General features: G+C 44.1%; 1 protein-coding gene across 6 annotated transcripts in view; it reads right to left on the bottom strand.

Moving 5' to 3' along the window:
• LOC140428493 (uncharacterized) overlaps nucleotides 1–16,808 on the bottom strand; it is a 367,767-nt gene that overhangs the window by 318,542 nt on the left and 32,417 nt on the right. The window lies entirely within an intron of this gene.

The following is a 16,808-nucleotide window of genomic DNA, read 5'->3' as shown; positions in this document are numbered from 1 at the left end:
CAAATATTTGCGATCTCATCTTCTGGATCAATCTTTTATGCTGCACCTTGTCAAACGCCTTCTGGAAAGTTAGATATACCACATCCATAGGTTTCCCATTATCCACCTTGCTCGTTACATCCTCAGCACTCAAGCAAGTTTTTCAAGCATGACTTACCCTTCATAAAACCATGCTGACACTGGTGGATTGAGTTTTGTCTTTCCAAATGTTCGGTCATCTCCTCCTCAATTAATGATTCCCCATCACAGAAGTCAAGCTAAATGGTTTATAACAAAAAAACAGAAAATGCTGGACAATCGCAGCAGGCCTGAGAGCATATGTGGAGAGAAAAGCGAGCTGCTCAGATTGTCCAGTATTTTCTGTTTTTGTTTCAGATTCCAGCATCCGCAGTAATTTGCTTCTTTAACCGGTTTATAGTTTCCTTTTTTTGCCTCTCTCCCTTTTTGAATAGGGGATCAAATTAGTGCGTTTCCAATCCACTGGAGCCTTTCCATAATTCAGTGAATTTTGAAAATCACAACTAATGCATCCACCATCTCTGTTGCCACCTCTTTTAATACCCTAGGCTGCAGGCCATCGGGTGCTGGAGATTTATCTGCTTTTAATCCCGTTAGTTTATTCAATACCTTCCCGTTGGTGATGCTTGTTGCAGCAAGTTCCTCTGCATTAACTGCAGTTTTTGGAAATGTATTATCCTCTACCGTGAAGACGGAGGCAAAATATTGATTCAGTGCCTCTGCCATCTCAGTGTTCCCCACTATTACCTCATCATTATCATCCTCCAATCGGCCAACATTTACTTTAGCTATTCTCTTCCTATTTATATACTTATCAAAGCTTTTGGTATCAGTGTTTTATGTTTTCTGCTAGTTTCCTTTCGTAGTTCATCTCAAGTCTTTTGATTTTATTTTCAGTAGCCTTTTGCTGAACCTTATAAAGTTCTCCCAATCCTTCAGCTTACCACTGGCTTTTGCAGTATGGTATACCCTAGATTTTGCTTTTATGTCCTCTTTGACTTCCTCGATTAGCCATGAAACTTTTTCTCCCTTATACAATTCCTCTTTCTCCCCAGAATATCCTTTAATTGAGAGGTATTTAATATCTCCCTGAATATCTGCCATTGCTCATCAACTGTCCTACCCTCAATTATTTGTGCCTGGTCTATTTGCGCCAACTCTTTCCTCAGGCCTGTATAATTACCTCTGCCCAACGCTAAAACTCTAAAATGGTACTCTCTCCCTTCCAAGAGGATCCTCAATGCAAGACTATTTATCAACCTTTCTTTTGTTACATACTACTAAATCTAAAATAGCCTGCCACCTAGTTGGCTCCATAACATATTGCTCAAAGAAACAATCCCTCATACGATCTATGAAGTCCTCCTCCAGGCTACCCTTGCCAATCTGATTAATATGGATTTTAAATCATCCATGGCTACCATTGTGCCCTTCTCACAACCCCTCATTATTTCTTGGTTTATACTATGCACCACTTTGGAAGTATTGATTGGGGGCCTGTAAATTACTCCTACCGAGGAGATTTTTCCCCCCTTTTTTTTTATTTGCACCCAGATAAATTCAACATGTTGGCCATTTGTGCCAATATAATTTCTTAATGCAGCCTTGATGTTGTCTTTCGCCAATAGAGCAACTCCACCTCCTGTCCAACCTGTCTATCCTTTCAGAATACGGAGTGCCCTTGGACATTCAACTCCCAGTCCCGGTCCTCCTGCAACCATGTTTCAGTAATCCCCACCAAATCATACCCATTTGTCTTTACTTGTGCTGTTAGCTCATCAAACTTGTTCAGAATACTATGTGCATTTAGGTTCAAGGTTTTTAAATATGTCCTACTGATTTGTCTTTCCCTTGCACGATTTTCTTGCGCACTATGCTTTTCACACATTCTGACCTCCTTTATTAATCTCTGATAACACTCAGCCTCATCCCTAACTTCACTCCCACAGTCAGCTTACATTTTGACTTTTTACATTTCGTTTCCCCTCCATAGACTGTTCATCCTATTAATCTCTACTTTCTCCTTACATGTTGACCTGCTCCTTTGGTTCCCAGCCTCCTGTTTAAACCTGTTCCTGAAAATCTGGGACAGAGAAGAAATTCCTGCTGACCTCATGGATACCGTTGTCTCCTTTCTTGAAGATGGTGGCAAAGTGGACTGCAGGAGCTACCAAGGAATCTCCATCGCTTGGAAAGATCATCACTCGAATCCTCGCTAACCGCCTTCTCACAGTCTCTGAATAAATCCTTCCGGAAAGCCATTGTGGCGTCCGACCAATGATTTTCACTGCTCGGCAAGACAAATGCCAGGAGCAATATCAACCACTCTACATGGCCTTTATCAATTTGACCACGGTTTTTGACTCAATCGGGAAGTGCTATAGAAAACCCTGTCAAAGGCCAGCTATCCAGGGAAATTCATCAACATCCTCCGACTCGTCCATTGCAAGATGTTGGCACAGTCCTCACTGAAGGAAGAAAGACAATGCGTCAAGGTCAAGACTGGAGTCAAGCAGCGATATATCATTGCCTCTATCCTTTTCTCCATCACACCCATCCTTCACCTGGTCAAGAACAAGGTTACCAGTGGAGTGGACATTGTCTACAGGATGGATGGAAAACTGTTCAACCTCAACCAGTTGAAATTCAAGAAGAAAGCGATGCGGAACTCGCTCATGGAACTTCAGTATGCAGGTGACATTTCCATCTCCACTTAGAAGAGAATCTCCATGCTGTGCTTGACACCTTCGCAGAAGCATACCAAAGAACCGGTCTCAGCCTCACCCTCCCCCTCCAGAAGAATCAGGTTCTTTACCAATCCGTCCCAGGGCAAGATCCGGTCTCTCCCTCCATCAAGATCAATGGAGAATTGTCAGTTGAATATTTCCCCTACACACCTGGCGAGCCACTCTCATCTAAAGCTGACATTGATGTAGGTATCCAACATCGTATCCAATCCCCCAACGCCTCCGAAGGACGAGAGACTTTAATGACCGTGACATCTGTGCTGACACCAAGATCCTCATCTACAAGGCAGCCTGTCCTCCCAACTCTTCCATAAAGCTCAGAAACTTGGATTTATGTACAGTGGTCACATCAAGGTCCCAACAAGGCACCATCAACGCTGTTTGAGATTGATTCTCCACATCAGCTGGGAGGACAGGCGTACTAACATCAGTGTCCTTTAAAGAACCATCGAGGCAATGATCACATCCAAAACCAACTCTGCTGGGCCGGCCATGTGCTCAGGATGTCAGAGCTCCAACTGCCAAAGGAAATCCTCTGCTTAGCTTAAACAAGGCTCCCAAGCAAGAGGAGGTCAAAGAAAGTGCTTCAAAGACACCCTGAAGGCTTACCCCAGAAATGCAAGATAAACGTCAATGCCTGGGAGACTTTTGCTCTGAAGAGATCTACATGGAGGAACATCCTGATTGAAGGGACACAATTCTTCGAGGACACTTGGAATAGCAGACCAAGAAAGGAGCAGTGATCTAGAGTCCAGGAGCGACACCACCTTCTGGAAACAAGCCTCTGCCAAGCGTGAGATTGAAGATGCGGCTCGAAGATTGGGCTCATCAGCCATGCAAAAACCCACAGAACCCGAGACCAGTAACACAGAATTTCTTAGGTGGACAATCATACACATTAGCGGGTGATCGCCGAAGGAGGAGACGGCACATAAGCAATTTATACATAGCAATTAAAAAATAACAATATTGAATCCACACATGAACATACAATTCCAAATGACTACAAATGAGCCTAAGGCTGCAACTTAATGTTTGATATCAGTGAAGCCTTGTAAATTACTGGCAGGCGTCCGCTGTGGCACGTGGTGGATACGGTTGTAAACTATTACAGAAATGAAACTGAGAATATGCATATTCCCTGACATTCACCTTCAAGATACATGCACCACAATCCGAATTCCCATTCCACTTCTTTCCATAGGTCATTATTCCCATTTGAGCAAATCACAGCGGGAAACTGTACACATCATAGGAACCTTCAATGCCTCAAATTCTCCAGAAAAACATCAACTGTTTTATTTAAAATGTCAAAGGTCACCTCAAGCAATAAATCTTCTCTTTTTACTTTCTCTCAGCCTTATCCCAAAAGGCAGACAGAGATGAAAGTCAACCAGTTCCAACAGTGAAAGGACGGTATTACACTTTACATTTTGCAAACCTCAATAAATAATACAGCAATATACAGAAACAAAATTTAAGCCAGTCTTATAAGGACAAATTCATGTGATATTCATAATGTAGGACATTTTGCAACCATTTTGTGCTTTCTCTTTCCCTGTCAATTCTTTAGATTTGTGTGTTACACCACATGTTAATTATCAGAGACTGAGATGCAGTTTGAAAGCAAAATCGCATGCAGTATGTACATGCAAACAATTAGGATATCTGGCTGCTATAATATCACAGTTACCATTCACAGATGCGTTAAGTGAGCACTTGCTGGTTATCGATGGTGTACTTACTGAAGCAAATATGGTATCTTATGCAAACGTAACAAGCAGGCTACTCTACTTCACTTTGGAGCTTTTACCCCATTGAGATTCTGCTGCTTGGTTATACTGAAGCTCAAGGATGTGAAATGTTTTTTTCCACAATTTTCTTTGGCAAGGATGGGTGGAAGAGCTAGAATTGCACCCTGCTCCTTTCCAGTAACATCACACAACCCAAAATCAGCAAGCAAGATAGGACATGAATAATGCTGCCTGCAACAATATAGTGTTTCTCAGACAGTCCAGTTTGTAATGACACCCAAATGTACTGAAATGGCCAAACTTTCAAATCTGTAACTTGCATGTACTGGTGAGCTTACCGGTATGCGAGCAGGCAGTTTTGGCAAGCGGTTCTTGAATGTCTGCATTTATTCAGTCTTCAGTAAACTTAATCTACATCTGTTGGATTCATTAGCAAATCAAGCCAGCAGGAAAAGCAGGTCAAAAAAATGGATCTACCTAGAGGCTCATTTCAATATATTCACTGAGTTGATATTAGGGCTGCAGCTTGAGAAATGGCAGGTTCAATATTCCATTAACACCAAAAGGATCTATTTAGAATCATGGAATGATGCAACACAGATCGCAGCATGCCTGTGCTGGTTCAGTGTTAGCCAATTACAGGGTCAAACAGCACAAAAGGAGGTCATTCAGCCCATTAAGTGTATGCCAGCTCTTCACAGAACAGTCCAGTCAGTCCCATCCCCTGCTTTATCCCCATAGCCCTGCGAGTTTATTTCCCTCAAATACTCATCCAGTTTCCTTTTAAAATCATTTGTTCTCTAGGTTTCCATCACCCTCATAGGCAGGAAGTTCCAGGTCATTACCATTTCCTGTCTAAAAAAGGTTCCACCGTACATCCCCTCTGCATTTCATACCTTAAAATGATGTACCCCTCGTCCATCTACCATTGGCTAATGGAAACAACTTTTCTTTGTCCACCTTATCTACACCTGCCATAATCTTGTACATTAGAGTCCCATTTTTCTGCCCTTTCCACATCGCCCTGTACTTTTCCCCTTCAAGAATTCAGCCAATTCTCTTTTGTATGTGTTACAACCCCCGCGGAGGACACTGGGTGTGGTTCTCCGTCTGCTTCCCCGCGCTTCCCCAATAATGGAGTGGATTTCCCCTTCAACAAGGGGAGCCCACAGAGTATTAAAAACCCCGGCCTGAGTGTAGGTCGGGAGGGAGACCCTTCGGGGAGTGGAGCAGTTAATGTACGTTTCCATGAAGCTTTACTTTTGCATCCTATCCTTCGTTCCATGTGATCACTCTGTGCGGCTTCTACAGAACGTTATGATAGTTACTGAAGCTGCTTTCACCATTATTTCAGGCAGCGCATTGCGTATCGCTCACTGTGAAGAACTGTTCCTCCGGTCACCTTTGGTTCTTTTGCCAATCACCTTCAATCGGTAACCCTGTAGTTACTGATCCATCTGTCACTGGAAACAGTTCCCCCATACTCATTATATGAAGATCATTCATAATCTCAAACCCCTCCATCAAATATTCTCTTAACCTCCTGGAAGGACAACCACCTCAGTACTTGCTGAGCCATAACCTCAGAAGCACGCACATTTTCCACAACCATCAATGTGCAGCTTTCTGAACGACTTGCTGCATTTAAAATGACAACGTCACAAAAGCTTCCTATTCATATTATGTACTGCACCAAGATAAACACATGCCGAGCAGCGGCCATAACTTCCACCTCCACTGAAGAGGGGGCTTTGGACTACACATACTCGCTATCTCTGTTACTTAGAGCAGGTCACCATTGTAGAATTATCAGATAAGCTGAAAAGTTTTAAGGTAAAACATTTATGTAACTGAACTAAGGTTGATACTGTCATAATACGCACCCATGCACATCATGAGGTAAAAGCAGGCAGTGACAGACACCCAGGTGAGCCAATGAACATACAGAACAGAACATGAACAATCACCAGACAGAACACCAGAGGGGGGCTTCCAACTATAAAACACACGAGGCATCAGCACTCTGCCTCTTTCCACTGGTGACAACTGTAGTGACAGTCAGGGTGTACAAATCATTCAACACCTTCTACACATAGGTCAGAGCTAGCCTGGTCTAGATAGTTAATGTTAGTTTACTTAGAGTAGTAGAGAGTCAACCCACAGGCAGCTGTGTGCTTTGTTTCTGAAGTTCAATAAAGCTTATTGAACCAATGCCTACGTTTGGTGTATGCTTGATCATTTAACTGCATCGTGTTGCAGTCCGTGTTACCCCAGGGTGAATAACACAACATGATACCAGGTGTGGCTACTGCTTCTAAGTAATTTACCTTCGAAAATTCACTGACGGCCAGCAACTGCGGCATGGAAACGATCCAGGCACCTCCACAGCTCCAGATCTCCGGGAACCTTGGCGCCAACTGGCGGGTCTTCAAGCAGAAATTCAGTCTATACCTGGAGGCCCCGGGCCTCGAAAGTGCATCCAATGCCCAATAAGTCACCCTCCTACTGTCGACTGCGGGGGACCAGGCCATCCAAATCTTCAATTCGCTCACTTTTGGCGACGGCGAGGACACGACCAAGTTCCAGACCGCCTTAGCCAAATTCGACAGTCACTGTGAGATCAAGACGAACGAAAGCTTCGAGCGTTATGTCTTCCAGCAGCGCCATCAGGGTAAGGATGAGCCTTTCCAGTCTTTTCTCACTCATCTGCACATTCTAGCGCAATCCTGCAACTACGGTGACACCGCTGACTCCCTCATCAGGGATCAGATCGTGTTTGGCATCCACTCTGACGCCCTGCGGGAGCAGCTCCTAAAAATAAAAAATATGATCCTGCCAGTGGCCATCAAGACATGCAAAGTCCACGAACAGGCGAAAAGTCGCTATTCCCGCCTTAAGTCGGCAGAGCAGGACCAACCTGCCTCCCACGAGGCAGAGTGTGTACATCGCCCGAATGCAGAGCCTGAGCATCGATGAAGGCGGCCATTTTGCGCGCTTTTCCAGGGGTATCACGCATGCGCACCACGGTCGGGAGAACGAAGCGGTCGAAGACTACACTGCGTAGATGCGAGCAGCAGCTGACCGCAGTGCGCATGTGCGATGACAACTCGATCGTCACAACGTCGACGTGATGACGTGCCCCAACTGAGCCCATTTAAAGCGGCAATGCCCTGCAAGAGGCAGGCGATGTCTCAACTGCAAGAAGCTTGGCCATTATGCAGCTTCGTGCAGGTCTGCACCTCCGATAGGGGGCCAGCGATCCCAGTTCCAACGCAGACGCATTCGAAGTGTGCAGCAAGGGCTGCTGGATTTGGAACCTGATCCCGTCACGGATTCAGAGGACGACTGTTCCGGCCATTCATGTACCTGACCTGGATCACCTTCCAGTGCTGCAAAAGATGCAGCAGTTCAGAACCTGGCAAAAGCTGACATATGATGCTCATGCTACTGATCTGCCTGTGCTCTCTCCGGAAGATGCTGTTCACATCAAGTTGCCTGTTGGAGGCTGGTCAGCACCAGCTGTTGTTGTTCGACAGGCTGCTCCCAGGTCATTCGTGGTTCGCATGGCTGATGGATCCATTGTCAGGTGCAACAGAAGGGCACTCGCAAACTTGCCTGCCCACCACCGGATCTCACGTTCCCAGATGTCGTTCTGTCTTATCCGGACACCTCGCTCCACAAGGCCACCAATCTGGCTGCATGCCAACCTGTCAAGACACCATCATACCCGCCTCCACCTCTCAGGCGGTCCACAAGAATCCAACGACAGCCCCAACAACTGGACTCATAAATAGTTCTTTTGTATATATGCTGTTATGTTTCTGCACGCTAGACACCTTACAGGTACATATCCATTCACTCACCAATTGCTATATATAGTTACTTTTGTAAATACGTCGTATATGCTCTAAGCAACCAACAATTTTTTTTTATTTATTTTTTTTTAAAAAGGGGAATGTCATAATATACACCCATGCACATCAGGAGGTAAAAGCAGGCAGTGACAGACACCCAGGTGAGCCAATCAACATACAGAACACGACCAATCACCAGACAGAACACCAGAGGGGGGCTTCCAACTATAAAACACACGAGGCATCAGCACTCTGCCTCTTTCCATTGGTGACAACTGTAGTGACAGTCAGGGTGTACAAATCGTTCAACACCTTCTACACGTGGATCAGAGCTCGCCTGGTCTAGATATTTAATGTTAGTTTACTTAGAGTAATAAAGAGTCAACCCACAGGCAGCTGTGTGCTTTGTTTCTGAAGTTCAATAAATCTTATTGAACCAATGCCTAGGTTTGGTGTATGCTTGATCATTTAACTGCATTGTGTTGCAGTCCGTGTTACCCCAGGGTGAATAACACGACAGATACCAAGATCAAAACACTTTGCAATTTGAACTAGACAAGTTTAGGACTTTAAATGTTACCATGATCTAATAGTGTGTATAGAAGGAGAGGCATTCCAGCGAACACTCGAGTGTGAATCTTTCGCCCATCAGGCGGCAACATTCAGTGGGCCTTGAAGCTGGTGTGAAAAACTGTTCCAGCCCCGATCAGCCCCCTAGAACGAGATTTCACACTTGCTGGCCAATTAATGGAAGAGGAAAAGGGTGGGTATCAAGAAAAAGGAGGGCGTGGGCTGGCGCATTCTAATGGGAAACTGCTGCAGAGCTGACTCAAGAAGCTGCAGGCCTGTACAAACTAAACCCGTACAAATTAATCCCCCGATGATAAAATGCAGCAACCTGTGTCAGGCAGCACATTCAAACACAAACCTCAGACACATTTTAAGTTTCATTTCAGTCCGCCTTGGATCCGGGTTGCAGCTAAAGTATAAATGGCCACCTGGTCAATTGGCCCATTCTCCCAACCGCAAAAAGCAATCGGGCCACATAAAATTGTGTTCAGTTGGCCCCTTAACGGGCTAAATTGCCCGTTTGACTGTTGGCAGGCATGCTTCCAACTCTCGTGCGTCCTCACCGGCCAAAATATCACAGGAGTGCGCGATGGCGTCGGGATTTTACGCACCTCCAGGGCGGGCACAAACCCACCTGAGCAATGCAGGATTCTGGCCTTTGCTATCCTTAAATAACTCATTCTCTAACGGTATAGTTAGAGTTTACTGCTGTTGATATTAGTGGACAAGTGCTGAGTGCAGGGGCAGCACGGTGGTAAAGTGGTTAGCACTGCTGCCTCATGGCACCGAGGACCCGGGTTCGATCCCACTGTGTGGAGTTTGCACATTCTCTCCATGTCTGCTTGGGTCTCACCTGCACAACCCAAAAAGATGTGACGGGTAGGTGAATTGGTCACGCTAAATTGTATCTTAATTGGAAAAAGGGATACTCTAAATGTAACCATAGCCATAGATAAACATAGAATTTACAGTGCAGAAGGAGGCCATTCAGCCCATCGAGTCTGAACCAGCCCTTGGAATGAGCACCCTCCATCCTATCTCCATAACCCAGTCACCCCACCTAACCTTTGTGGACATTAAGGGCAATTTAGCATGGCCAATCCACCTAACCTGCACATCTTTGGACTGTGGGAGGAAACCGGAGCCCCCGGAGGAAACCCACGCACACACGGGGAGAATGTGCAGACTCCACACAGACAGTGACCCAAGCTGGGAATCGAACCTGGCACCCTGTAGATTTAAAGCAACTGTGCTAACCACTGTGTTACCGTGGTTACTGAGTGCATTAATTTTCCAATGTTTTAACATAGTTATTGGTTTAGTTTAAGTGGGTTAACACCTGTACTATTTTAGCAGAGAGAGAATAAAGGGGAATTGTGCATTTGTTATTAGTGGTGACAATCGCAATTTCTAAGTTTTCAATCCTTATCCTAAAAAAGGTGTCCACTTTAGCTCTTCACATTCCACATTGTATTCACACTGCACGCTGTATTCCACAATATGAGCAAGTCAGCTTTCTTATCCCAGTAACTTCAAAACTCTGACTATGCCTGAAAATTCTCAGACATCGCTCTCCCATAAATGAAATTACAGGAACAACATGACACGAAAAGGAACTTTTAATCTCTTCACAACCCGAGTTCACAAAGAAGCTTTAACCCGAGTTTTAATTTTGTTTCTCAAGTTGTGAAATCCCTGCTACCAGTAAAATGCTCACATGCATTTTTTCAGAAGGGTGTGGAGCAATTACTGTCTGGGGGTGGAGGACAGTGGACGCAAGCTCAGTTCCCTAATGCACAATAAAATCACGCTGCAAATGGCTTGGCTGACACCACTGAAAGACAGGGGTGTGATCATTAACAAGCAACGGCACATATCCAGTACATCTTACTGCAGATAACAAGAATTCTTTGGCTGGCACATAATTGGCTTCTTTGAATTAGAAACTAGTCTAAATATTGCAGAGTGCTCAGTCCTTGCCCATTCCCCTGAGGCAAGGGAGAGAATGAAATGGCAACGTTTGTGGTTTAAAGGACAATGGATTAATTTTCTCCACATAGTGGAGCACCCAAGGCATGAGCAACAAAGTGGGTCTGAAATCAGAACTGCATTGATCACATGTTTATCAAAAATGTGAATCCAGGTCCAGCTCAGAAAATTTGGATTTGGATGCATTAATTCCAGAAGATGGCATCATCTTCCAGTCCCGCCGATGGCGAACACCCACCGTGGGTGGGAGGTGCGAACAACAGGAAACCCCGTTGACAGCAGCAGGACCAGAAGATCCCACCGCTGGCCAACAGCAGGCTGAATCTGCCACCGTGGAACATGCCCCTGTGTGCGCATGGCAAATCCCGCCCAATGTCCAATTCTGTGCAAGCAAACTTTTGGCATTTATCAAACACATGTTTGGATATCTCTGTGCTATATTGGTTTTTGGTGTCAGTGTCTGGAGTAGAATATTTTACAAGTTTGCTCTTAAAAATATGTATCTCAACGAAGGTCAGCTGTGTCCAGGATGCCCATTCCCCTCAAAGTCTGAAGTAAACCATCATGTTTCACTGCTTCTCCGAGGACCCGGGTTCGATATCAGCCCCAGGTCACTGCCTGGGTGGAGTTTGCACATTCTCCCAGTGTCGACGTGGGTCACAGCTCCACATCCCAAAGATGTGCAGAGCAGGTGGACTGACCATGCTAAACTGCCCCTTAATTGGAAATTAAAAAAAGGTTCACTGTGTCTGAATCTGTCTCTTCACCTTAAGATATCAGATGGAAATTAGTACTGAATATAATGGGGGGGTGGGGGGTGGGGAAGAGAGAAAACGAAGGGAAAAGAGCAGTCGAATTAGTATGAATACCCCCCTTCATTCAATTCTTGGCTAACTGTGTAGAAATTCAAAGCAGTTATTTAGGCTTTAATAATTCAGAGTGTGTGTCTTGGAACCTCCTGTTGTTTATAAAGCCCAGTAATCTCAGAGCCTGAAAATCTCAGCCTTTGACTTCTACCAAGTGAAGTACTTTACCAACAAATTGCAACACTAAGTCAAGCTTTAATTAATGGAAAATCATGCTTTCAAAACATGGTTTCTATAAATTTAAAAGGTATCAAATATACAACTCTACTTTAATCTTTGCAAGACAAGATTTACATTGAACAGCAAAACCAAAGGTTCCTGGCGCCGGAAATCACTGTCTTTCTGACGGGGACATTGCACTATCTGTGCGTTTTCAGGCTTGACCATTTCCCCTGGTGTTCACTCTATTTTTCTGAAACCACTTCAACACAACCTCCTGAAATACAGTAGTCGCAATGCTCTTGAGGGTAACTAGCTGATCCTCTGTGAATTACTCCTCACTGCACAATAAAGCACCATTCTGGACACCAGTGAAAAGCCTAACCGCCTGGAATTACTTGCCCATTACAGGAAAGTGCAATAAAGGGGCTCAGCTGTGACTTAGTCTTCATTGCTCCCATTATTACACGGTACCACTGCACCTCAGGAAAACAAACACTTGACAAGAGTGTGCATTAGTTCTTCAATATCCTGTATTTTCCAGCCCAGTCAGAAAAATGTATGTTAATATAGCACCTTTAAAATAAAACAAAAACATTCCAAGCTACATATATAATAAAAGCAAAATACTACTGTGCTAGAAAAACGATCAGGTCCAGCAGCATCTTTGGAGAGAGAAACAGAGTTTAAATTTAGAGTCCGTAAGACTCTTCTTCAGAGCTGCTTCACAGGAGAGAAAGAGAGAGATAGGAAGGTGGAATGTTTTTAAAGATAGAATTCCAGTATTTAGGGTCTAGACAGCTGGAGGAACAGTGACCAGTGGTGGAGCCATGAAAAAATAATCAGGGAAGCACATGCAGCCAGAATTGGAGAACTGCAGAGTGTTAAAACCCGATTGACTTCTGTCCGTTTGTTTGTTGTCGCTCTATTTTTTTAATGCCCCTTTTAATGCACACCCGAGTACAGCGATAGGCAACCCAGGCAAGTGAGTGGGCTGCGTCAGTGGCCCTCCTTCATCTCCGTGGGGCGCAAGATTGAAATCAGGCTTGTTCACGAACCATGAGCTCACAAATAAGATTAAATAAAGCCAAATATTTCATAATGAGTTACAGAAAATGCATAATCATTTTTATATTAATAGAATATGTGAAATGATAAAAACAAAAGAGATATTTACACTTTGGACACAGAGCTCTCACAGTCAATGTTGTGTGTGATCAGCATGCACCTCATGTCATTTGCCCTTGCTTTAGGTGAGGTTATCCATTTTGGTAGGAATAACAGCAAAAGGGATTATTATTTAAATGATAAAATATTAAAACATGCTGCTGTGCAGAGAGACCTGGGTGTGCTCGTGCATGAGTGGCAAAAAGTTGGTTTACAGGTGCAACAGGTGATTAAGAAGGCGAATGGAATGTTGTCCTTCATTGCTAGAGGGATGGAGTTTAAGACTAGGGAGGTTATGCTGCAATTGTATAAAGGTGTTAGTGAGGCCACACCTGGAGTATTGTGTTCAGTTTTGGTCTCCTTACTTGAGAAAGGACGTACTGGCACTGGAGGGTGTGCAGAGGAGATTCACTAGGTCAATCTCGGAGCTGAAGGGGTCGGATTATGAGGAAAGGTTGAGTAGACTGGGACTGTACTCGTTGGAATTTAGAAGGACGAGGGGGGATCTTATAGAAACATATAAGATTATGAAGGGAATAGATAGGATAGTTGCGGGCAGGTTGCTTCCACTGGCGGGTGAAAGCAGAACTAGGGGCATAGCCTCAAAATAAGGGGAAGTAGATTTAGGACTGAGTTGAGGAGGAACTTCTTCACCCAAATGGTTGTGAATCTATGGAATTCCTTGCCCAGTGAAGCAGTAGAGGCTCCTTCATTAAATGTTTTTAAGATAAAGATAGATAGTTTTTTGAAGAATAAAGGGATTAAGGGTTATGGTGTTCGGGCCGGAAAGTGGAGCTGAGTCCACAAAAGATCAGCCATGATCTCATTGAATGGTGGAGCAGGCTCGAGGGGCCAGATGGCCTACTCCTGCTCCTAGTTCTTATGTGCGAATCACTTCTGTCGTAGCGGTTTGAACAAAAACTGCACAGATGGAAATCAGCGGAATGTGACAACTCTGTGCATGGGCCACAGTCAACAAAATGCCTTGTGACCTGCACTCTGTACCCAGATAGGCCACAAGTTACCCATCACTGCCTCAGTGGTTTCTCTTCCATGCTTTTCTCCCAGTTCCTTTCATTTTTACCAGTCTCCATGCCCAGACCACAAAAGAATGGTTAAATTAGATTGCCGTCTGATTATCTTCCCAACTACAATGGAAAACAATGTGAATTTGGATTAAATCTTATATGGGCGTGGACTCAGGAGAAGAATGTAATGTGGGCAACTATTATGTACTAATATAACCTAATTTTGCTGGTAAAAGTAAATCATCCCACGGCACTGAAGGCCCAGGTTCGATCCCGGCCCTGGGTCACTGTCCGTGTGGAGTTTGCACATTCTCCCAGTGTCTGCGTGGGTCTTGTGGTGAAGCACTGTTATTGTAGTTCCAATGTTGCTTATATATATACAGCGCTGTATATATTCTCTGTTACGGTTTGTTCCATTGTTACTCACTGTGTTATATATTGTTCTTCCGTGGCTCCGCCCCACTGGGTGTTGTATATAGTTGGCTGATCTGTAGCCCCGTCTCCAGTCTGGGTTCAGCAGCAGACAGGCTACATCTTAGAGTATTAAAACCATTACTTTGTTTCCTACAACTTGCCTCATGTGGAATTGATGGTTCATCAGGTCTCACCCCCACAATCCAAAGACGTGCAGAGTGGGTGGATTGGCTATGCTAAATTGCCCCTTAAATTAGAAAATATTTCAATTTTAAAAAAGTAATTCATCCATTGTTTGGTTCATTATTTACCAGGAAAAAAAATCCCTATTGATTGGCACACAGAACAGTATCTGTGCAGGTGTTATTGTGCCTTACTTCAAAGCACTTCAAAAGCCCAATGGGGAAGAAAATAATTCACAGACAATATTGCACACAATCAAGTGCACGCAAAGGAAACGACCTGTCACATTTTGTGAAAATGCTGCACAAGCTTCAAGGTACCAAGACAACAGAGTACTCCTCCGATGGCATGCACAGGGTTCCGAATGTCGAAAACGTGAGTTGGGTTGCAATCAGGTTAAATGTCGTAAAAAGGGTTGGATTTGCATTTAGTGACTAAGCAATAGCATTCACCCCAGACTGTGGACAGCAACCAATAACGATCTTGTGGTTTCGGTGGTGCAGATTTCCCCTGATCTTGATGTCAGCTCGAATGTGACAGCAAGCCAAGGGAACCATGAGGTGCCCAGAACCAATGATCTCATTTAGCCAGATAAACACCCCGAAGTAGTCTCACAGGCAGCAAAACCGGGAAGTAAAAACCACCGAATCCCTGGACTTTTAAATGGTTGATTTTACAAATACTGAAAAAATGATGCTCACCCCCACAACCCAAAGATCTTTTTTTTTTTTCCATAGTATTTACAGTGCAGGAGGCCATTCAGCCCATCGAGTCTGCACCAGCTCTTGGAAAGAGCACCCTACCCAAGGTCAACACCTCCACCCTATCCCCATAGCCCAATAACCCCATCTAACCTTTTTGGACACTCAGGGCAATTTAGCATGGCCAATCCACCTAACCTGCACATCTTTGGACTGTGGGAGGAAACCGGAGCACCCGGAGGAAACCCACGCACACACGGGGAGGATGTGCAGACTCCGCACAGACAGTGACCCAAGCCGGAATCGAGCCTGGGACCCTGAGCTGTGAAGCAATTGTGCTATCCACAATCCTACCATGCTGCCCTTGCAGGTTAGGTGGATTGGCCACACTAAATTGCTCCTTAATTGAAAAAAAAATAATAATTGGGTGCTCTTAATTAATTAATTTTTTTAAATTATGAAGGTTGGTCTATGTTGTATTACACTTCGTGGTAATATGTCATTATTCTTTGCCTTGTAATCCAGAATGTCTGATGAGTTGATGATAAACAAACCACCAATCTTTAGATTGAAGCAAAACTGATTTATTGAAGAACGATTACAGTAAATAGAGTTTGCACACTCTACATGCACATGCTACAGAACTATAACTAGTAATCAAGTAAGATTGAGTCTGTTAAACAGTAATCTATAATCTAGAATTAACTAATTATGTCTTTGTGCTACTTGTCTCTAATCTAAACTACTCCCTGAGCTGTGATCAATGCTTTTCCTCTGCTAACACTACCCAAGATTCCCTAAGATCTGATATTTATACTGGGAACTGGTGGTGCCCTCTAGTGTTTGAATTTCACGGAGATGTAATAATTAACCCTTCACTTGCATACCTATATACACATCATTACAGTCTAGACTTGCACTTTGGGAACAGAGATGGAGTCAGAGAGTTTTACAGCACAAAAAGAGGCCCTTCATTCCATTATGTTTGTGCACGCATCTATTCAAATCCCATTTTCCAGTACTTGGTCCGTAGCCTTGTATGCTATGGCAATTCAAATGCTCGTCCAAATGCTTCTTAAATGTTCTGAGGAGTCTTGTCTCTACCACCCTTAAGACAGTGAATTGGGAGAAACCTCAAATCCCTTCTAAATCTCCTACTTTCTATGGCTTGATTTTTCCATTCATTTAATCGCAACAAATGAAAAATTCAGGCTGGTATTTCCCACCGGTCTCCGTTCCAGGAAAGCAAATAATTATGGCATTACTATTGCAAAGATATGAAAAAGATTTCCTGTTCCCAGACTCCACATCTGGGATCAATTAGACTATTTTCGACCAATGCAAGATGACAATCCTCC

The sequence above is a fragment of the Scyliorhinus torazame genome, chromosome 8 (assembly GCF_047496885.1).
Source record: "Scyliorhinus torazame isolate Kashiwa2021f chromosome 8, sScyTor2.1, whole genome shotgun sequence".
NCBI lineage: Eukaryota > Metazoa > Chordata > Chondrichthyes > Carcharhiniformes > Scyliorhinidae > Scyliorhinus > Scyliorhinus torazame.
The sequence above is the reverse complement of the archived record's forward strand: the minus strand, read 5'-3'. Positions and strand labels throughout refer to the sequence as shown.